This window comes from Acyrthosiphon pisum, chromosome A1 (assembly GCF_005508785.2).
Source record: "Acyrthosiphon pisum isolate AL4f chromosome A1, pea_aphid_22Mar2018_4r6ur, whole genome shotgun sequence".
Classification (NCBI taxonomy): Eukaryota; Metazoa; Arthropoda; class Insecta; order Hemiptera; family Aphididae; genus Acyrthosiphon; species Acyrthosiphon pisum.
Genome location: NC_042494.1, coordinates 131,829,445 through 131,840,135, shown reverse-complemented (window position 1 = coordinate 131,840,135; position 10,691 = coordinate 131,829,445). Strand labels below are relative to the sequence as shown.

The window sequence follows — 10,691 nt, the reverse complement described above, 5'->3', positions numbered from 1 at the left end:
CCTTTAAATTTTATAAGAGGTAAATTCACTCTAATTTTTTAACTACCAGAGTTAAACGTGATTTGCATATCGTAAAATGTGCCATGTTACGCATTTCTAAGATGGAGACAACAAATGCCCGTATAACGTCCTCTTAATGTCGAAAATCCACACTTAAATATATTGATGTGTCACGGTCTCTCCGCGATACGGGACTTACTTAAATATTATAAATTATAATGCTTGGAACGGTTAGCTGGGAAATCCGTATTTTTTTTTATGGTCAAATATTTCCAACAGTTATAATGTAACCGATATCTAAATCTATATAATATACGATTTTATAAATCGGTACAGATTTTAAGTTTCGGCTGAAAATACTTTTATCAATTTCGTAATTCTATTCGTTATATACCATTATGTGTGCTCCCAAATATTTTGTATTTTAGTTGGCCTGTGCAATTTCAAACAGAAAAATCTGTATAACCTGCAGCCTGAGCACAAATTCTGATTTTCAGACATGACTTAAATTCTGACTGTGCCCTGACACTATATCTCTAATGCATATCATACCATATCATTGTAAAAATGAATATGATTACTAAACGTAGCACTTACACATATATAGACTATAATGGTCATATTGTTATATTAATTGAAGTGTTGTTGAACAACATTAGCAACTGCATTTGTTTAGAAACGTGGTTTCTCGGAGACATAATTGAGAGACGTCGCATTCGACATGTATGATGTATTATGTATATATACACGTCACACGTATATTATATTATATTGAATACGAAAAAACGAGAACGGCGAGAAGATCTTCTGTAATTGGAGCGGACCGAGACGACTGCCGGGCGTTGACACGACCCGAGTGTTATTGTCACGAAAAATTAATTAATATTAACGAGTATGATACGCATCGACGTGAGCATATTGAAAGTCCTCTATAAAAAAAAATTTAAAAAGTGCACAAGAACAATTAAAATCGAGGAGCCGAATGAAAACCGACGAAGAATATTAGTAATATAACATGATATTGTCGTAGGGCTCCGTTTTGGTATGTGACTGTGCGCAACACGTGAATTAATCTAGTTTTTCGTTCATATGTGACATGTTAAATAAACAAAATGACAAGCGAAACGAAAACGGTATCTGTACCTACGCATTCAAAACGATCAACGATCTATGTTGTGCTGTGGCATATTATGCGAGGAAGGCGCGTCCGTTTGTCCCATTCTCATAACGTCGATAACAAACACACACACACACGACTATGATATGGTATAGAAAAATAATATAGAATAGAATAGAATATACAATATACATTAAACATAATATTGTGTATCATCCATTCCAGACTTACGTAACTATTTTATCGTACAACCGCATGCGCACGCCGCGGTGTATACCTTATGCGTTAACCCGGTTTCCAATTCAACGACTAATCGATCTAAAAAACTGTATTATAATATATTATAATATTTCGTTTGTAAAAGTATAAACGCGTTACTATAGTATAAAACATTGTATAACGCATAGGTGTGTGTAGTAATGGTGAGACAGTGTACCTATAGAAAAAGTGTTTTGATACAAATCGTATGCGATTCACCATTCACACAATAATAATAATAGTAGTAATATTATATATTATTTTATAGTTTTATACTCCGATATCCAAATACGGATTTCGAGCAGTTTTGAATACAGTACAAGCGAGCGGGCGTAGACGCGAACGTCATGACGATTTATAAGTTTATATATTTTAATAGCACTTACTTTTATAATATATAAAACAAATAATGCACTGTAATATACATCGGTGGCGATGTGTAAGAATAAAAAATGTGAACCTTTTATCGAATCGTCGTCATAGAGTCGAATTAGATGTTTAGCGTTTCGAGATCGTGACCGAGAAAGATGGTACCGGCCGGCGCAGCAGTAGTATCATATTATTTTAATGTCTTTAAGCGGAAAACGGACAAATAACCGAACGGTTTGTAATATACTAATATTATTACATTTAACAAACACAAACGGTGGAACAATTTTACTTAAGCATATTGAATGCGCAATGTATTTTTTCTCTACAGAAGTCATACTTGTGTGCGTAAAAATTTAACCACGGAAAGTGGTTGTCGCTGCCAAGGACAAGCGGTATACCATCGTGTGTGTACCTAGTAGTGGTGGTAATAAATATGACAATACAAGTTCGCTAATTATAGTCCGGCTATAAATATAATTATTATATTATGTACCTTTTTGTTCTCTATTTCTAGTCGCAACAAGCAAACAAGCAAACACACACACACACACACACACACACACAACATGCACTATGTGGTCGCGTGCTGCAATATTTATATTCACCGACCAAACAGAAATAAATTCATCACGAATCGAACCAGCATTTAGCTCGCCGTTTAGTCATAACGACTTACGACACACGCAGTCGCAGTGGGTAGAGACGTAAGGTTTATTTATTTATGCTATATTTTATTATTATAGTTGTTTCCATTTTCCTCTAAGCCAATGGCACAGTTTTCCTTAGAAAGAAGTATAAAGAACAAATTCAATTTTCCTTTAAGTATAATAAGTAATAACAATAACAATAAAAATATTATCTAGTAAGTCTGAGCATTATTTATTTATTTTAATATTTTAAATATTTACATTGTATTCAGTATTATTTTTAATCATTACAATATAATATAAATTAGAACCATTATTTAGTTAACTAATAAAATACTGTTGTATAGGATTAAGCTTATTATGAACAATTTCATCCAATAATTTAAAATAAAATCAAGTATTACCACAGGTTATATGAAAATATACCCTGATGATCAATTTTCCATTATATTTTTTGAATTGCGTTACTCCTCGCCAATATTTTTTTAGGCAATGAATTGATTGCAAAAAATATAATCAATACTAGTTTTTTCGCTAAAAGTTGTACCATGAACCCAGGCTTTTTAGTTGTCGTTGTTGTTATTTACATTATTTAGAATACGTGCTACTGCAGTAGTAACTAGTAACTAGTAAGGCGTAACTACTAACTGTGTAACCAAATAAACTGTAGATGCTATGTATCGCTGTAGATTCACGCATTGCCGACTCACAGATAAAACTATACCTACTGCCTAGTGGACAATGTTAACCGCAACACGTCTGTGCAGTGTGTATAATACAATATAAATTATGTTATTATAATAATATATTATGCACGCGCCACGCGGTCATATAAATATTGGGAAACTTAAATAACAAATTGCAGTGCGCAGGTAAATCCGTAAATCTAACCGATATAATAAACATTACCGTAGAGCAATAATATCATTATAACGTCGCTACCACACCACCTACTGCGGTTGTGGACAATTTTGAAATAATCTACGTGAAACATTATTTTTTTTTGCATAAAATCATATTGTATAATATATTATAAATAATAATATATTATATTATAATATTGTACATATTGCATACGAATAAATTGAATAATATATAGCATATAGCATAAACATAAAACAACATACGAGTTGCGATTGTTTCTAGTGTCTGAAGGTTATACTTACTAATTACACATTTATATACTTTTACACCACCTACCACCACAATGTTACGAATAGGTGCAGTAAATTTTCTTAAACCAACGAATAGATAAAAATTGTAAAAATTACACTGAACGGTTTGGGTATGTATAAAAATAATTTACTTTATATTTTATACTTCGCGATTTTTTACTTTTGTACAATATATATAGGAACTATAATATAGTTACTATAATATGTAGATTATAACTGTTATAGTTATAGTACGACATTCGATCGATTATTTTCGGCCATACAAGGGTTGGTTATCAACAACGATTCTATAGTATTTTTATGCGCATAAGCATTTTAAAATTTTAATGGTAATCAAAAAAGGGGATATAAGCATTAAGTAGACAATTGTCAAGTGTTTTTAACTCACAGGGTTTGAAAAAAAAGAATTTTTTCCAACTTTAGTAGTATTATATTTACATATTGTTATTAAATACAAGTGCATTTAGTGAATAAGTCTAGACTCAACAGTTTTAACTATAGAATACTAATAAGTAATGAGTATTAATGTATAATTTGTGCAAAGTGACAAAATAAAAATAATAATCAATAAAATGTTAAAATAAGTAAATTAGTTAGTTACACTACACAGCATAAAACAAGAAAAGGTAGGAAAAAAATATCGGAAAATTAAAATATTAATAAATTATTTATTACGTTACAAAATACTATGCATTATGTATGTTTGTAACTACTGACAACCTATTTTATCTGTTAATATACAATTTTGAACGATTCCATCAATAATTTTACTCTAATTTCATAGGTAATTTATTTTTAGATTGCTGTTGTCAATCACAAATTTATTATAATTCAAATCATGTCAATGAAAAGATTTCGATAAGAATATTACTGCTTTTCGTTATTATCTTTCAATTAAATACAAAATATAAGAATATATTATATTCTATAAGAACATAAAATATATTCAATAATAAATACATCGAGATCGACCAACAATACAATAGTATACATGAATGATTAAATATAATAATTATTGTATAGAGAGAAACACAAGATAATTGAAGAGAATAACAACAAAAGTAACCTTGACAAAGATTTATATATTTTTATATTTTTGTTTTATTTTACAAAAGGATTCTTTGAACACATCACCTAAATAATTACACACAAGTATTCTTACTGAAGCACACAACTACCTACAACGTATTTTTTCATAATTTCATAGTACACACTACACGGTACACGCCATAATTGAAATGTTGACGCATGTCGCACAAAATATTTTTAAACGGTAAATCGTCATCAAATACCGAAAAGCGAAAACGGTTTATCAGCGTGACCCACAATTTTAGCAAACCAATATTCAATTTATTTATTCGCCAACTGGGGTATACCTATAGTAAATGAGTTTTATGGATTTTTGTTCCATACATACAATACTACAACATACATAGCACAACACATTGATTAGGTTAGCGTAAATATATCGGTAGCCTCTGGCGATATTTAAATTGAATAATTATCACCACATAATAATATGCGGAAGCCTCTAGGTATATCAAAAAAAAAAAAAATTAATAAAAACATCTTAATAAATATGGAATAATAATAATGCCTAATGATGGTATAATATGATTAAGGTATAATGTTTTTATAATCATAGCGTAAACCTACTATACATTGCATAAAATCAACGAGTGCAAGAAAGGACGCAAATTACCTACTTCATATACCGAGGGATAAATCCGTTGTAATACACCATGTTTATATTGGCTAATTACATTTATTATGATTATCATTATTTATTATTACGTTTTTTTTTCGTAATATTTTAAAGGGCATAATGTTATTATTGTTAAGCCATTGCTAACCAAGCCTAAAAGTGACTTGAAAATGTATTGTATATTTGTAAATCAAATATTCCCACCATTTATTGTTTAAACTTTAAAACAATAAGACTATAATCCTATTAAGTTCCGAGAAGTGTTTGAAGGTCTTAAAAACCATAATAATTATTGTATTATTATTTTTTCACATCAGTGGTATTCAGTAATATGCGTGGTAAATGGTAGGTATAGTTGATACTAAATAAACACATTATATTATAATGATAATTATTATAAATTATAATAAATAACCATTGAATATTAAAAACCGGTAAATTAATTTCTATTTATGATAATAAAAAAAAATTGTATTGATATTTCTTTATTCTTAAACTAATTTGCAATTTCATATGCTTATTTTTCTTTTTTACACTTTCATTTATTTATATTTTATATACAAACAATATTACCATTATTAAAATCTATAACTATTAATTATTTTATAACTAATAATTATTAGTTAATAACACTATTTAAATGATATTTAAAATACAAATATCACTGGCATTAAAGTAACAATAATACTTAGGGTACCATCATAGACCTTATACTGAGTATCAAATACCTATTTAAATTTAAATAAACATTATAATATTGATTATTGATTAACTAGGTACATAATAAGTAGTAACTATATATAATAACATAAATCAATAGTTTGACGCCCAGTTAAATGATAATAATAATCGTTTAAATAATATTATTTCGGCAGTAAAGAAAATCAATAATTGTTAATTTCTTTATGTTTGATAAAGCGTATATGACTGCGTTTTAAACTTCCACTGTGATACTGAGCTATAAACGTGACACCCAATGAATTGAAAAATAGAACTCTAGATAATAGGTACCTATGTTACTTTTTATTTTTCCATCTCCCACGGTCCACGAAATATAATAATATTATTGTTCAAATGCGAATCATATTATCGAGGGCATAATATTTTTAAGATTTGGACTTTTGAGGAGATTTTTTGCAAAACGAGTGCACCTGTCTCGATAGTTTAAAATGTTTAAGTGTTGCCAATTTTGGCTGACCCCTCAGTCGAGTAATAGGTATACACAAAACATCATAAAAAAAAACGCTCGTACGACGACGGCGGTTGAACTCGAGCCAAGAAATGCGCGCAACGATTTTCCGGGTTGCAACAACCCACCCACCGGCTCCAACAGCGAAGGCCTAACCCATAAATCTCAACCTTCGATGGGACTTAAATAACTATATACCACTATGCGGCATTATAACAATATATTATACAGTACACGCAGTCTTCGTTTTTTTTCACGCTATTGTCGGTTTTTATGGACAGAAAATAAGAAAAATAATAATATGACTTGGAAGAAACTCGGCCACCACGACTGTGTGTATAGTTGTGAGGATGGACGGGCGTATACATAACATCACCGCCGCCGCCGCAGTGAAATAATCGCGGGCTGCCTTCGGTCGATAGGCTAAATTAGATATATTATATATAGGTATCCTCCGTGCACTATATACACGTATTATAGATACTGAAAATTAATTTCTATCAAATACAGATTACGTGATGCACTGAATGCAGCAGAGCAGCAACACTAGAGCTCAATCGACCGGACATTTCTGACCTACTTCTCTTGGCGGGCACGACGTTCCGTCGTGTAGATACAGACGGCACGCATTTATATTATGTACAAATAACAAACGACGACGATTCTCTCTAGCTAGGTCTCTCATTAGTTTTATTAGCTCTCTGCGACTTCACAACAAAGAAAACAGTTTGCGAAAACAAAGAGTCGGACGACGTTAGAACAAAAAGTACAATAGTATATAATAATACATTAATAAAAATTATTTAAAAAAAAAGAACACGCATCTCTTTACAGTCTGCATGAGTGGACACGTGAAGCATCGTCATTTTTAGTTATACGAATACGTAAGTAGCGCTCGCGATATTAATATGATAAGTCTACGTAATGTTATACAACATTTAAATTACAAATTTTAAATCGGAAAAACGGAATACACGTGGGCCTAGCATTTCTTCTATTTTGACAGCGCCATTATCATAATATTCCACCTGCAGAGACGGTGTTTGTTTGTTAATCGGTATTGAAAATACGAATACGTAATGAGTGGTCAAATTATGTCTTTCTAAATGAGTAATGGTGACTTATTGCATACCATTTTATTTGAATTTAAAATGTACTTTGTACATTAAACCTAAAATGCTAAAACAAATTATACATACATTGTCTAATAAGATATTAACCATAAATATTGAAATTTTACTAATAAAATATAACCTGGCATTTTAAATGTATTATTTTCGTTGAAGTATACGATAGTTCTATTAATCTATTTATTTAACTTTATTTCACAAAAAAAGACACTACTGGGTCCCACTGAGTCACTCGTGATGGTGCTCAGTAATAATAAACGAATCGTGTAATATCATTTTAATAAAAGTTTTCAACAGAATTCATTGTAATTTAATAAAACTCATTTAGAATGGTAAAATATTATGTTGAACCTGCGAATCGAGTTGGTGAATATCGTTAAATATTAATATAATATTATAATATAGTAAAAGTAGCTAGTGGAAAAATTTGAATATGCCTACGTAGTACGTATTCTTAAAACTACGACACCAGGTATAATACTATGACAAAAATAGGTGCAGTACTTGAGTTTGACAAATTATTCAGAGCAAAACTCATGACAAGTCGTCCTTGTGAAAACCATTTAGTCTGTTGCACTGCAGCTAAAATGTAAAATATAGAGAATAAGACGTTGTGAATGAAATAAACGCGTTTCACATTAGTTGTTGTTTCTTTCACTTAAAATAATATTAAATAATACGAAGTACGAACGTAATACTAAGGAAATACAAATAAATGTAAATAACAAACCCGTGGACGTAACATTTAATTAAAGTAAGACCCGTGAAGGGCCGTGATTGTTTATTTAGAACACCCGTCAGCAGTCTTATGTACTACTACTACTACTACTACTACTACTACTACTACTACTACTACTACTACTACTACTACTACTAATAATAATAATAATAATAATAATAATAGTAATAATGAAACGAGTTTTATTTTTTGTAAATTTTTGTTAATTTTAATTGCCAAGTAGTAATGATTGGTAAACATTATTTGTATAAAACAAATTAATGTAATAAATGTAAAAAAACACTATCGTGCACCTCTCGAACAAACTAATTATGAATTTACAACGGAGAGAAAACTTATTTTTTAATGAAACTATGAAAGATGGAATTTAACAGGCAGCCATAACACTGCAACATACAATATTATATTATACGCACTTTAATAGCAATACAATGTGAGGTTTCATTTTATAATAAATTTTGTATATGCGTCGACGATAATATTTTTTTACACATTGTAGAAGAACGAAGTCACATCGGGAGGAGGCGGTAGGAAAATTAATCAAGTGATCAAATCAACGAATCGGGTAATAATCGTATGAAAACATAATATTGTGAGGTCGAAATCGCGTACACCACCATGGGCGGTTTCGTGGAAAAATAGCGTCTTAATAGACAGACCATATTAGTGTAAGTGCAAAACACGCCGACGATGCACTCGCGCGTGTGCACATTACGGACCACCGGCTGCAACGACACAACATTGCAGTAATAATAATAATAAGAAATAATAATAATATGCACTGGGAAAACCGAACGTCGCGTTGTGATTCGTATCGGACACGTGCGCGGCGAGTTGTTAAGTTGTAAGGTGGTCGTCTACTCGTCTAGGTGTCATATAAATAATAATATACATTTTTAGATTCTGAGTGGAACGATGAATGTATTGATTTTACAATGATGTATGTTTTTTTTTTATTTTTTATTTTTTTATTAATTTTTTATTTTTTTTTTGTGTCTGTCATCACCTTTTAGACAGTAAAAATGCTTGGATTTTCTTCAACAGTACCTTTTCTGATAGGAAAGTGAATCTAGTTGGTACTTTGGGGAGTCAAAAGTAAAAATTTCCCAGTAGTTTTCAAAAGCGCCGGGAAAAACAAAAGAAAAATTTAAGAAAAACGGGAATTTTTACGCAAAATCTGTTTCGAAAAAATCGATTTTGGTTTTTGGTGTAACTTTAAAAAAAAAGACCCGTGGATACATGAAATTTGACTGAATGTTTACATTTCCATTTTCTTACACGATAAAATTTTCAAAATATTTTGACTTATTTTGAGCTCTTTACGGCACATTGTCAGTTTTCATTTTTTTTTTAGTTTTTTTTCTAAAAATATCAATAAAATTTTATTTGTTGATAAAAAAGCTTTTTTTTTTTTTGTGGGACCTAGTTGGAAACCGGATGACGCAATCGGACGACAGCACAGGAAAATGGTGACTGCGTAGAATCACACACATTTTTTTTTTGCACTTTGCTATGAATCGAACCGATGACTGTGTGAGTCGTAAGTCAACTGTGTGACCACTGCGCCACTCCGGCCCCTATAAAAAAGCTTGAAAATTTAATAGAAGGCTCCTAGTATATTGTTTCAAAGGCAGATGAAAAATATTAAAAATCGTTAGTCACAGTTTTTTTTTATAAGCATTTAAAGTTCAAAAAATGACAAAATATGGAAAAATCACGAAAATTTGCAAATTATTTTGAGTTAGAAATTCATAAAAATTTTTCTTTTTAAATCTAAGATATGAAAATGTAATACAAGATTCCTTATAAGATTATCTACCTTTATCAAACAAAAAATATCTATAAGAAAGTCAAATTAAATTTTTATGATCGTTTGAAATTCAAATTTTTACAACATTGGATATTCACTCGATTTCTCATGTAGCGATTTCCTTATTTTGTTGTAATTCAAAAACGAATAACTGCAGATACATGAAAATTATACTGAATGTTTATATTAGCATTTCCTATACACCATACAATTTTGAAAATATTTTGACTCTTTTTGAGCTGTTTACGGACATTTTCATTTTTCAATTTTAGATTCTGAACGAAGTGATGAATGTATTGATTTTACAATGATGTGTGTTTTTTTTTTTTTTTTTTTGTGTCTGACGACAACTTTTGGAGCAGTAAAAATGCTTCGATTTTCAAAAGCTGTACCTTTTCTGAAAGGAAAGTGAATCTAGTTGGTACTTTGGGGGGTCAAAAGTGAAAATTTCCCAATACTTTTCAAAAGCGGCAGAAAAACCTTAAAAAAATAACGGAAAAACGCGAATTTTTACGCAAAACCATTTTTGACAAAACGAAAACTTAATTT

General features: G+C 30.3%; 1 protein-coding gene across 2 annotated transcripts in view; it reads right to left on the bottom strand.

The window, feature by feature from the left end:
• The window catches only part of LOC100169138 (signal-induced proliferation-associated 1-like protein 1), a 55,249-nt gene that overhangs the window by 15,882 nt on the left and 28,676 nt on the right, over nt 1-10,691 (bottom strand). The window contains exon 1 of one of the 2 annotated variants that reach the window (XM_029488345.1): nt 1,762-1,928. The exons of the other annotated variant lie outside the window; for it this stretch is intronic. The gene's annotated coding sequence lies outside the window, so the exon portion shown is untranslated. Of the gene's footprint in view, nt 1-1,761; nt 1,929-10,691 lie in introns of those variants that run through there. 2 annotated transcript variants of the gene reach the window in all.